Here is an 8,656-nt window from a genome sequence, read left to right as displayed (position 1 = left end):
AGTACCCCCGATTGCCCCCTTACACAGTGCCCCCATACACAGTACCCCCAATTTCCTCAATACACTGCCCCCATACACAGTACCCCCAATTTCCTCAATACACAGTGCCCCGATTGCCCCCTTACACAGTACCTCCAATTTCCCCAATACACAGTGCCCCCCATACACAGTACCCCCAATTTCCCCAATACACAGTGCCCCCCATACACAGTACCTCCAATTTCCCCAATACACAGTGCCCCCCATACACAGTACCCCCAATTGCCCCAATACACAGTGCCCCCCATACACAGTACCCCCAATTGCCCCAATACACAGTGCCCCCCATACACAGTACCTCCAATTTCCCCAATACACAGTGCCCCCATACACAGTACCCCCAATTGCCCCAATACACAGTGCCCCCATACACAGTACCTCCAATTTCCCCAATACACAGTGCCCCCATACACAGTACCCCCAATTGCCCCAATACACAGTGCCCCCCATACACAGTACCCCCAATTGCCCCAATACACAGTGCCACCCATACACAGTACCCCCAATTGCCCCAATACACAGTGCCCCCCATACACAGTACCCCATATTGCCCCAATACACAGTGCCACCCATACACAGTACCTCCAATTTCCCCAATACACAGTGCCCCCCATACACAGTACCCCCAATTGCCCCAATACACAGTGCCCCCCATACACAGTACCTCCAATTGCCCCAATACACAGTGCCACCCATACACAGTACCCCCAATTGCCCCAATACACAGTGCCCCCCATACACAGTACCCCCAATTGCCCCAATACACAGTGCCACCCATACACAGTACCCCCAATTACCCCAATACACAGTGCCCCCCATACACAGTACCCCCAATTTCCCCAATACACAGTGCCACCCATACACAGTACCCCCAATTGCCCCAATACACAGTGCCCCCATACACAGTACCCCCAATTGCCCAATACACAGTGCCCCTGATTGCCCACTTACACAGTGCCCTCCATACATAGTACCCCCAATTTCCCCAATACACAGTGCCCCCCATACACAGTACCCCCAATTGCCTCAATACACAGTGCCCCAATTACCCCCTTACACAGTGCCCCCAATTTCCTCAATACATAGTGCCCCCCATACATAGTACCCCCAATTTCCCCAAAACACAGTGCCCCCGATTGCCCCCTTACACAGTGCCACCAATTTCCTCGATACATAGTGCCCCCCATACATAGTACCCCCAATTGCTTCGATACACAGTGCCCCCGATTGCCCCCTTACACAGTGCCCCCAATTTCCTCAATACATAGTGCCCCCCATACATAGAACCCCCAATTTCCCCAATACACAGTGCCCCCGGTTGCCCCAATACACATTGCCCCCGATTGCCCCAATTCACGGTGCCCCCCCATACACAGTACCCCAATTGTCCAAATAGACATTTCTCCCATACACAGTGCCCCCAGTTTCCCCAATACATGGTGCCCCCCATACACAGTACCCCCAATTTCCCCAATACACAGTGCCACCCATACACAGTACCTCCAATTTCACCAATACACAGTGCCCCCCATACACAGTACCTCCAATTTCCCCAATACACAGTGCCCCCCATACACAGTACCCCCAATTTCCCCAATACACAGTGCCACCCATACACAGTACCCCCAATTGCCCCAATACACAGTGCCCCCCATACACAGTACCCCCAATTGCCCCAATACACAGTGCCCCCCATACACAGTACCCCCAATTGCCCCAATACACAGTTCCCCCCATACACAGTACCTCCAATTTCCCCAATACACAGTGCCCCCCCATACACAGTACCTCCAATTGCCCCAATACACAGTGCCCCCCATACACAGTACCCCCAATTGCCCCAATACACAGTGCTACCCATACACAGTACCCCCAATTGCCCCAATACACAGTGCCCCCCATACACAGTACCCCCAATTTCCCCAATACACAGTGCCCCCGATTGCCCACTTACACAGTGCCCTCCATACATAGTACCCCCAATTTCCCCAATACACAGTGCCCCCGATTGCCCCCTTACACAGTGCCCCCCATACACAGTACCCCCAATTTCCCCAATACACAGTGCCCCCGATTTCCCCCTTACACAGTGCCCCCCATACACAGTACCCCCAATTGCCTCAATACACAGTGCCCCAATTACCCCCTTACACAGTGCCCCCAATTTCCTCAATACATAGTGCCCCCCATACACAGTACCCCCAATTTCCCCAATACACAGTGCCCCCGATTGCCCCCTTACACAGTGCCACCAATTTCCTCGATACATAGTGCCCCCCATACATAGTACCCCCCAATTGCCTCGATACACAGTGCCCCCGATTGCCCCCTTACACAGTGCCCCCAATTTCCTCAATACATAGTGCCCCCCATACATAGAACCCCCAATTTCCCCAATACACAGTGCCCCCGGTTGCCCCAATACACATTGCCCCCGATTGCCCCAATTCACGGTGCCCCCCCATACACAGTACCCCAATTGTCCAAATAGACATTTCCCCCATACACAGTGCCCCCAGTTTCCCCAATACACGGTGCCCCCCATACACAGTACCCCCAATTTCCCCAATACACAGTGCCCCCGATTGCCCCTATACACAGTGCCCCTCGAAGAAAGTCTGCTTTGCCAGCAGCTTCTTCGGCGGCTGCGGTGACTATGGGCTCCTCCTCGAGACTGTCCCTTTTATAAAGTTGTGCCCCGTGTGTACTGATGTCACAGGTACGCACAGGGCCTGACCAATCGGAATTGAATAAGGATGACAGGGCCCGGAATAGATTAAAGGGGGCCTGAGCTAGTCAGAAAACTGTATCACGGCCAGGCCTTTAAAAGTGATGATTGCCCGCGATGGCTGTCTCCCCTGTGCCCCCCTGATGGTAGCCCTGTTTGCTCTGTGGCCACAGCAGGGCCGTATCTACCATATGGGCACTTTAGGGCCAGTGACTAGGGTGCCTATATGGTAAATTCAATTTTTTTCTGTAAAAAAACCCCAAAAAAACTGTCCCCCTCCACTTCTGAATACTTCCTGACGTGTGGCGATACACGTTACAGTTCCAATCTTTTTGCAGGAAAGATCGTTCCTACCCCTCACTGGCGTTCAGGGCTGAGCCATCAGATATGGAGGTAGAAACAATAGGAATTCTACCCCATCTGATAAATCAGTCCTAAACGCATTGCTTTTCTCCCGCCCTATCAACGGGACTTTTGCAATATCGGTCGCTTCGTCCCACCATTTACGCAGTTCGTAGGAACCGGTGACCGCAAACACTTAGATCTAATAGACGATCATCTTTTTATTGAGGTTATCTTGCCAAACCCAGTAGAGGGTAGAGATTTAGATTCTCTCAGTAAATTCTCAGTATAAGACAGTGGGGAGAAATGTTTAAGCAACGTATCTTTTTTTATTCAGTTCCTAAGGCCAAAGTCGTCTTTACGCTCAAACGCTGATCCTTTTCCACAAGTTTATTTTGCGTGGGGCGCAAGAGGAAATTTTAAAAGAGGTTGATTTCGGCATTTTGTAACAATCCCGGGCACTTGTTCATTAGCTGGAGAGCACTCGCTAGCCACTCAGTAATAATAGCCATAATGGGATGCATTACTCTGTTATTTGGAGAATGTGCTTTTATGGGAGCAACAATTTTCGTATTAGGTGAAATGCGGTGTATTTTGTTTGGCAGGGGAAGGTGCACTCCTGAGAAGTACTGTTATTATGAAAGAACTCAAACCCACGATAGCAATGCGTCACTTAAGGGAACATAAAGCACATGGGGAAGGACTAATGTTTTATAGACAGTTCTGTCCAACTTCTGTGGTGCTGAGGGCTAGTGATGGGCGAAAAGTTTCGCCAGGCATGGATTTGCGGTGAATTTCCACATTTCGCCATTGGCGGATTGTTTCGTGAAATGGATGAAAAATTTTGCCATGGAAAAATTCGCCGCACGTCCAAAAATTGTCACTGGCGTCAAAAAAGAATAGTCGGGGGCGACAAAATAATAGCCGCGGGTGACGAAACAGTAGCCGCGGGCGACGAAAACAATAGCCGCGGGCGACGAAACAATAGCCGCGGGCGACAAAACAATAGCCACGGGCGACAAAATAATAGCCGCGGGCGACGAAACAATAGCCAGGCGACGAAACAATAGCCGCGCAACAAAATAATAGCTGCGGGCGACGAAACAATAGCCGTGCGACAAAATAATAGCCGCGGGCGACGAAACAATAGCCGCGGGCGACAATTTTTTTTGTTGCACGACATTTTCACCGTTTCGTGAATTTTTCGCCATTTCGCGGATCTTTTGAAAGATTCGCTAATTTTTCGGCAAAGCGAAACGGAACAGATTCGCTCATCACTACTGAGGGCCTGAATTTTTCTGGCTTATGTGGTGAATGGCCGATAAAGGAAGTCAGTTTTGGCCACACCCATATCAACACAAAGTATTTGATCCCCCCACCCTTGTTCCTCTATGAGGGGGCGGCCATATTGGTGCAGCGGGAGTCTGTTAGCATTAGAAGCTGTAACTGACAGGTTGAGAAGGGACAGTCAGGGTTAGGAACATCTCGTAACAATTACTTACAAAAGCAGCCATTAGCGAAAAATGATCAACATGGCCTATAGGTCATTTTTTTGTGCATTCATATTTTGAAGAGTCGGTATGACTTTAACACCATACTCACATCAATGGTGGTAGAACTCCAAAAAGACAAATGGTTGGTGGTCACTGCAGGGATATCACCCATCACTCATGTAAAAAAAAGGGCATGCAGAGTATGGCACACACAGGCAGCATAGGGCAGGCAGACTATGGCACACACAGGCAACATAGGGCGGCAGAGTATGGCACACACAGGCAGCATAGGGCAGGCAGAGTATGGCACACACAGGCAGGGTAGGGCAGACAGAGTATGGCACACACAGGCAGGGTAGGGCAGGTAGAGTATGGCACACACAGGCAGGGTAGGGCAGGCAGAGTATAGCACACACAGGCAGGGTAGGGCAGGCAGAGTATGGCACACGCAGGCAGCATAGGGCAGGCAGAGTATGGTACACACAGGCAAATAGGGCGGCAGAGTATGGCACACACAGGCAGGGTAGGGCAGGCAGAGTATGCACACACAGGCAGCATAGGGCAGGCAGAGTATGGCACACACAGGCAGGGTAGGGCAGGCAGAGTATGACACACACAGGCAGGATAGGGCAGGCAGGGTATGGCACACACACAGGCAGGGTAGGGCAGGCAGAGTATGGCACACACAGGCAGCATAGGGCAGGCAGAGTATGGCACACACAGGTAGCATAGGGCAGGCAGAGTATGGCACACACAGGCAGCATAGGGCAGGCAGAGTATGGCACACAGGAAACCTAGATCTGAAGTGTTTACAGGTGTAAACAATGCAAGGGCTTACAACCTGAATCTGAAGTGTGAACAATGCAAGGTGGGCAGCTAATCTCAGTACTGTGCTGTAAGGTAAGATTTTTAGGCAAACCGTTTGACTCATATAGGTACAACTGGCCAGACGACGAGGGTTTCCACTTTTGCAACAGGTTAAAACCAGCCAAAGAATAAGAGCAATGCTAATTGGGTGGGGCAGGCATGATTGCTTTGGAGGCAAGTTTAGACATCAGGACTGATGCTGTAGTGGACAGGGGTGTTGAGTCACTGCACTTATCTGCACTTTGGAACAGATCAGCTGCTGTACTGGAAACTATCCCACTCTCAGCAGGAGTGGGTGAAGGCTCTCACAGGAAAAGGTAGTAGAGTTGTTAAATACTATCTATGCAAAGTGAGATGGTTTAGGCTTAGCGCCGGATTTCAAATACAGGCACCCCTAGGCCACCCCCCATTCGCGCCCCGCCTCCTGCGCATGCGAAAACAAACCCACCTCCCCCGTGTCGCGCCGATGCAATCGCGCATGCACGGGCATTTAAACTCCCATACGGAGCAGTGGGGAGATGTCCCCATTGTTCCGTATGGGAGCGAAATGTCACAATATAGTTGCGGTGGGGCGGCTTGTCGCCCCTAAATTTCTGCCACTCTAGGCCCGGGCCTTTGTGGCCTCGCCACAAATTCGGGCCTGTTTAGGCTGCTACCATTATCTTCAGGGCTTTGCGGTAAAGGGGTGGAGGGAAGTGTCCTCTTAGATGCTTCCATATTTGTTTAATCCAATTTACAATAAAAGTTCATAATGTTGCAGTGGTGATGGAGGGAGGGGGGGAATAGATAGAAAATAGATTATTGTGGGAAATAAGGTGAATAGGGTCTTTTGACTTCCAATGTTTTTTTCTTGGCTATAGTGGCAGTCAAAAAAAACCCCTGTATGGCAGAACTTTCATAGAACTGCAGCCCTGCCGTAAATTCTTTTATTGTCTTTTTTTATTATTATTATTAACATTTATTTATGAAGTGCCAACATAACCTGCAGCGCTGTACAATAAGTGGGTTACATACATTGGACATACAGAGTAACATATAAAGCAATCAGTAACCGATACAGGAGGGGAAGGGAGCCCTGCCCAAAAGCAATATTCTATTTAAAAAGCTCTCCAGTTGCTGGGGTCACTGACCCCCGCCACTAGGGGTCACTAGTATCTGAAGATATGTCTTTCTGATCCATCTTTCTACAGTATGTGACTCTACTCTGAGTTTCCTTACTTCTTACCCAGAAAAGCCTGAATCAAAGTGTAGAGACTTTTCTCAATTCTTATACCGGAAGTTAGGGTACAAACATGGCAGATTATACCCACTCTGACCCTCCATGAGTCCCAAACTATTCTTTACACCAATCCATTTCCACAAGTACATCTTGTGTAGGACGCACGTCCTCGTTATGTTCATATTCATGTTTTCCAACATTTGTAATAAGTATGTGCGTTCATTCATTAGCTGTAGAGCTCTCTAAATACTCTGTAATAGTCGTAATGAGATAAACTGCTCTGTAATTTGGCAAATGTACCTAATCAGCCTACTCTTATGAGAGCAATGACTTACTTATTAAGGTAATGCTGTACATTTTGTTTGGGAGGGGGAGATGCACGGCACCGAAGTACATTTATTATTAGAGAACTCCAACCCATGCACGGAACAGTTCCACTCAGGCAACAGAGCGTAGAACCAAGAGACATTGCATACTTCAGTGACTCGCTAATGTTTAAAGTGACTCTGATTCCCTGTTTTTAAAATATTTTTTATTATTAGATGATTTTTGTGCTGGAAAAAAACCCTTTACGTTTAATGAAGATATTGGAGTGGCTTTTACAAGAGGCATCTGGGAGATTTTGATTAAGTTCTAGGTCTCATATTGGATCCAGCTGTCATGATCACGTATGTATACCTTGTTCTACTATGCATTGCAGTGATCCCTATAGTCACTGTTTCCTGTGTATGTGCTACGTACAAGCCAACATTTGGATGCTGCCGACCAAACAGTTCCCTATACAGGTATAGGACCCATTATCCAGAATGCTTGGGACCAAGGGTATTCTGGATAAGGGGTCTTTCCATAATTTGGATCTTCATACCTTAAGTCTACTAAAAAAAACAATAAAACATTAATTAAACCAAATAGGACTATTTTGCCTCCAATAAGGATTAATTATACCTCAGCTGGGATTAATTACAAGGTACTGTTTTATTATTACAGAGAAAAGGGAATCATTTAACCATTAAATAAACCCAATAGGGCTGTTCTGCCCCCAATAAGGGGTAATTATATCTTAGTTGGGATCAAGTACAGGTACTGTTTTATTATTACAGAGAAAAGGGAATCATTTAACCATTAAATAAACCCAATAGGACTGTTCTGCCCCCAATAAGGGGTAATTATATCTTAGTTGGGATCAAGTACAGGTACTGTTTTATTATTACAGAGAAAAGGGAATCATTTAACCATTAAATAAACCCAATAGGGCTGTTCTGCCCCAATAAGGGGTAATTATATCTTAGTTGGGATCAAGTACAGGTACTGTTTTATTATTACAGAGAAAAGGGAATCATTTAACCATTAAATAAACCCAATAGGGCTGTTCTGCCCCAATAAGGGGTAATTATATCTTAGTTGGGATCAAGTACAGGTACTGTTTTATTATTACAGAGAAAAGGGAATCATTTAACCATTAAATAATCCCAATAGGGCTGTTCTGCCCCAATAAGGGGTAATTATATCTTAGTTGGGATCAAGTACAGGTAGTGTTTTAATATTACAGAGAAAAGGGAATTATTTAACCATTAAATAAACCCAATAGGGCTGTTCTGCCCCAATAAGGGGTAATTATATCTTAGTTGGGATCAAGTACAGGTAGTGTTTTAATATTACAGAGAAAAGGGAATCATTTAACCATTAAATAAACCCAATAGGGCTGTTCTGCCCCCAATAAGGGGTAATTATATCTTAGTTGGGATCAAGTACAGGTACTGTTTTATTATTACAGAGAAAAGGGAATCATTTAACCATTAAATAAACCCAATAGGGCTGTTCTGCCCCCAATAAGGGGTAATTATATCTTAGTTGGGATCAAGTACAGGTAGTGTTTTAATATTACAGAGAAAAGGGAATTATTTAACCATTAAATAAACCCAATAGGGCTGTTCTGCCCCAATAAGGGGTAATTATATCTTAGTTGGG

The sequence above is a fragment of the Xenopus tropicalis genome, chromosome 3, assembly GCF_000004195.4.
Source record: "Xenopus tropicalis strain Nigerian chromosome 3, UCB_Xtro_10.0, whole genome shotgun sequence".
Lineage (NCBI taxonomy): Eukaryota > Metazoa > Chordata > Amphibia > Anura > Pipidae > Xenopus > Xenopus tropicalis.
The sequence above is the reverse complement of the archived record's forward strand: the minus strand, read 5'-3'. Positions refer to the sequence as shown.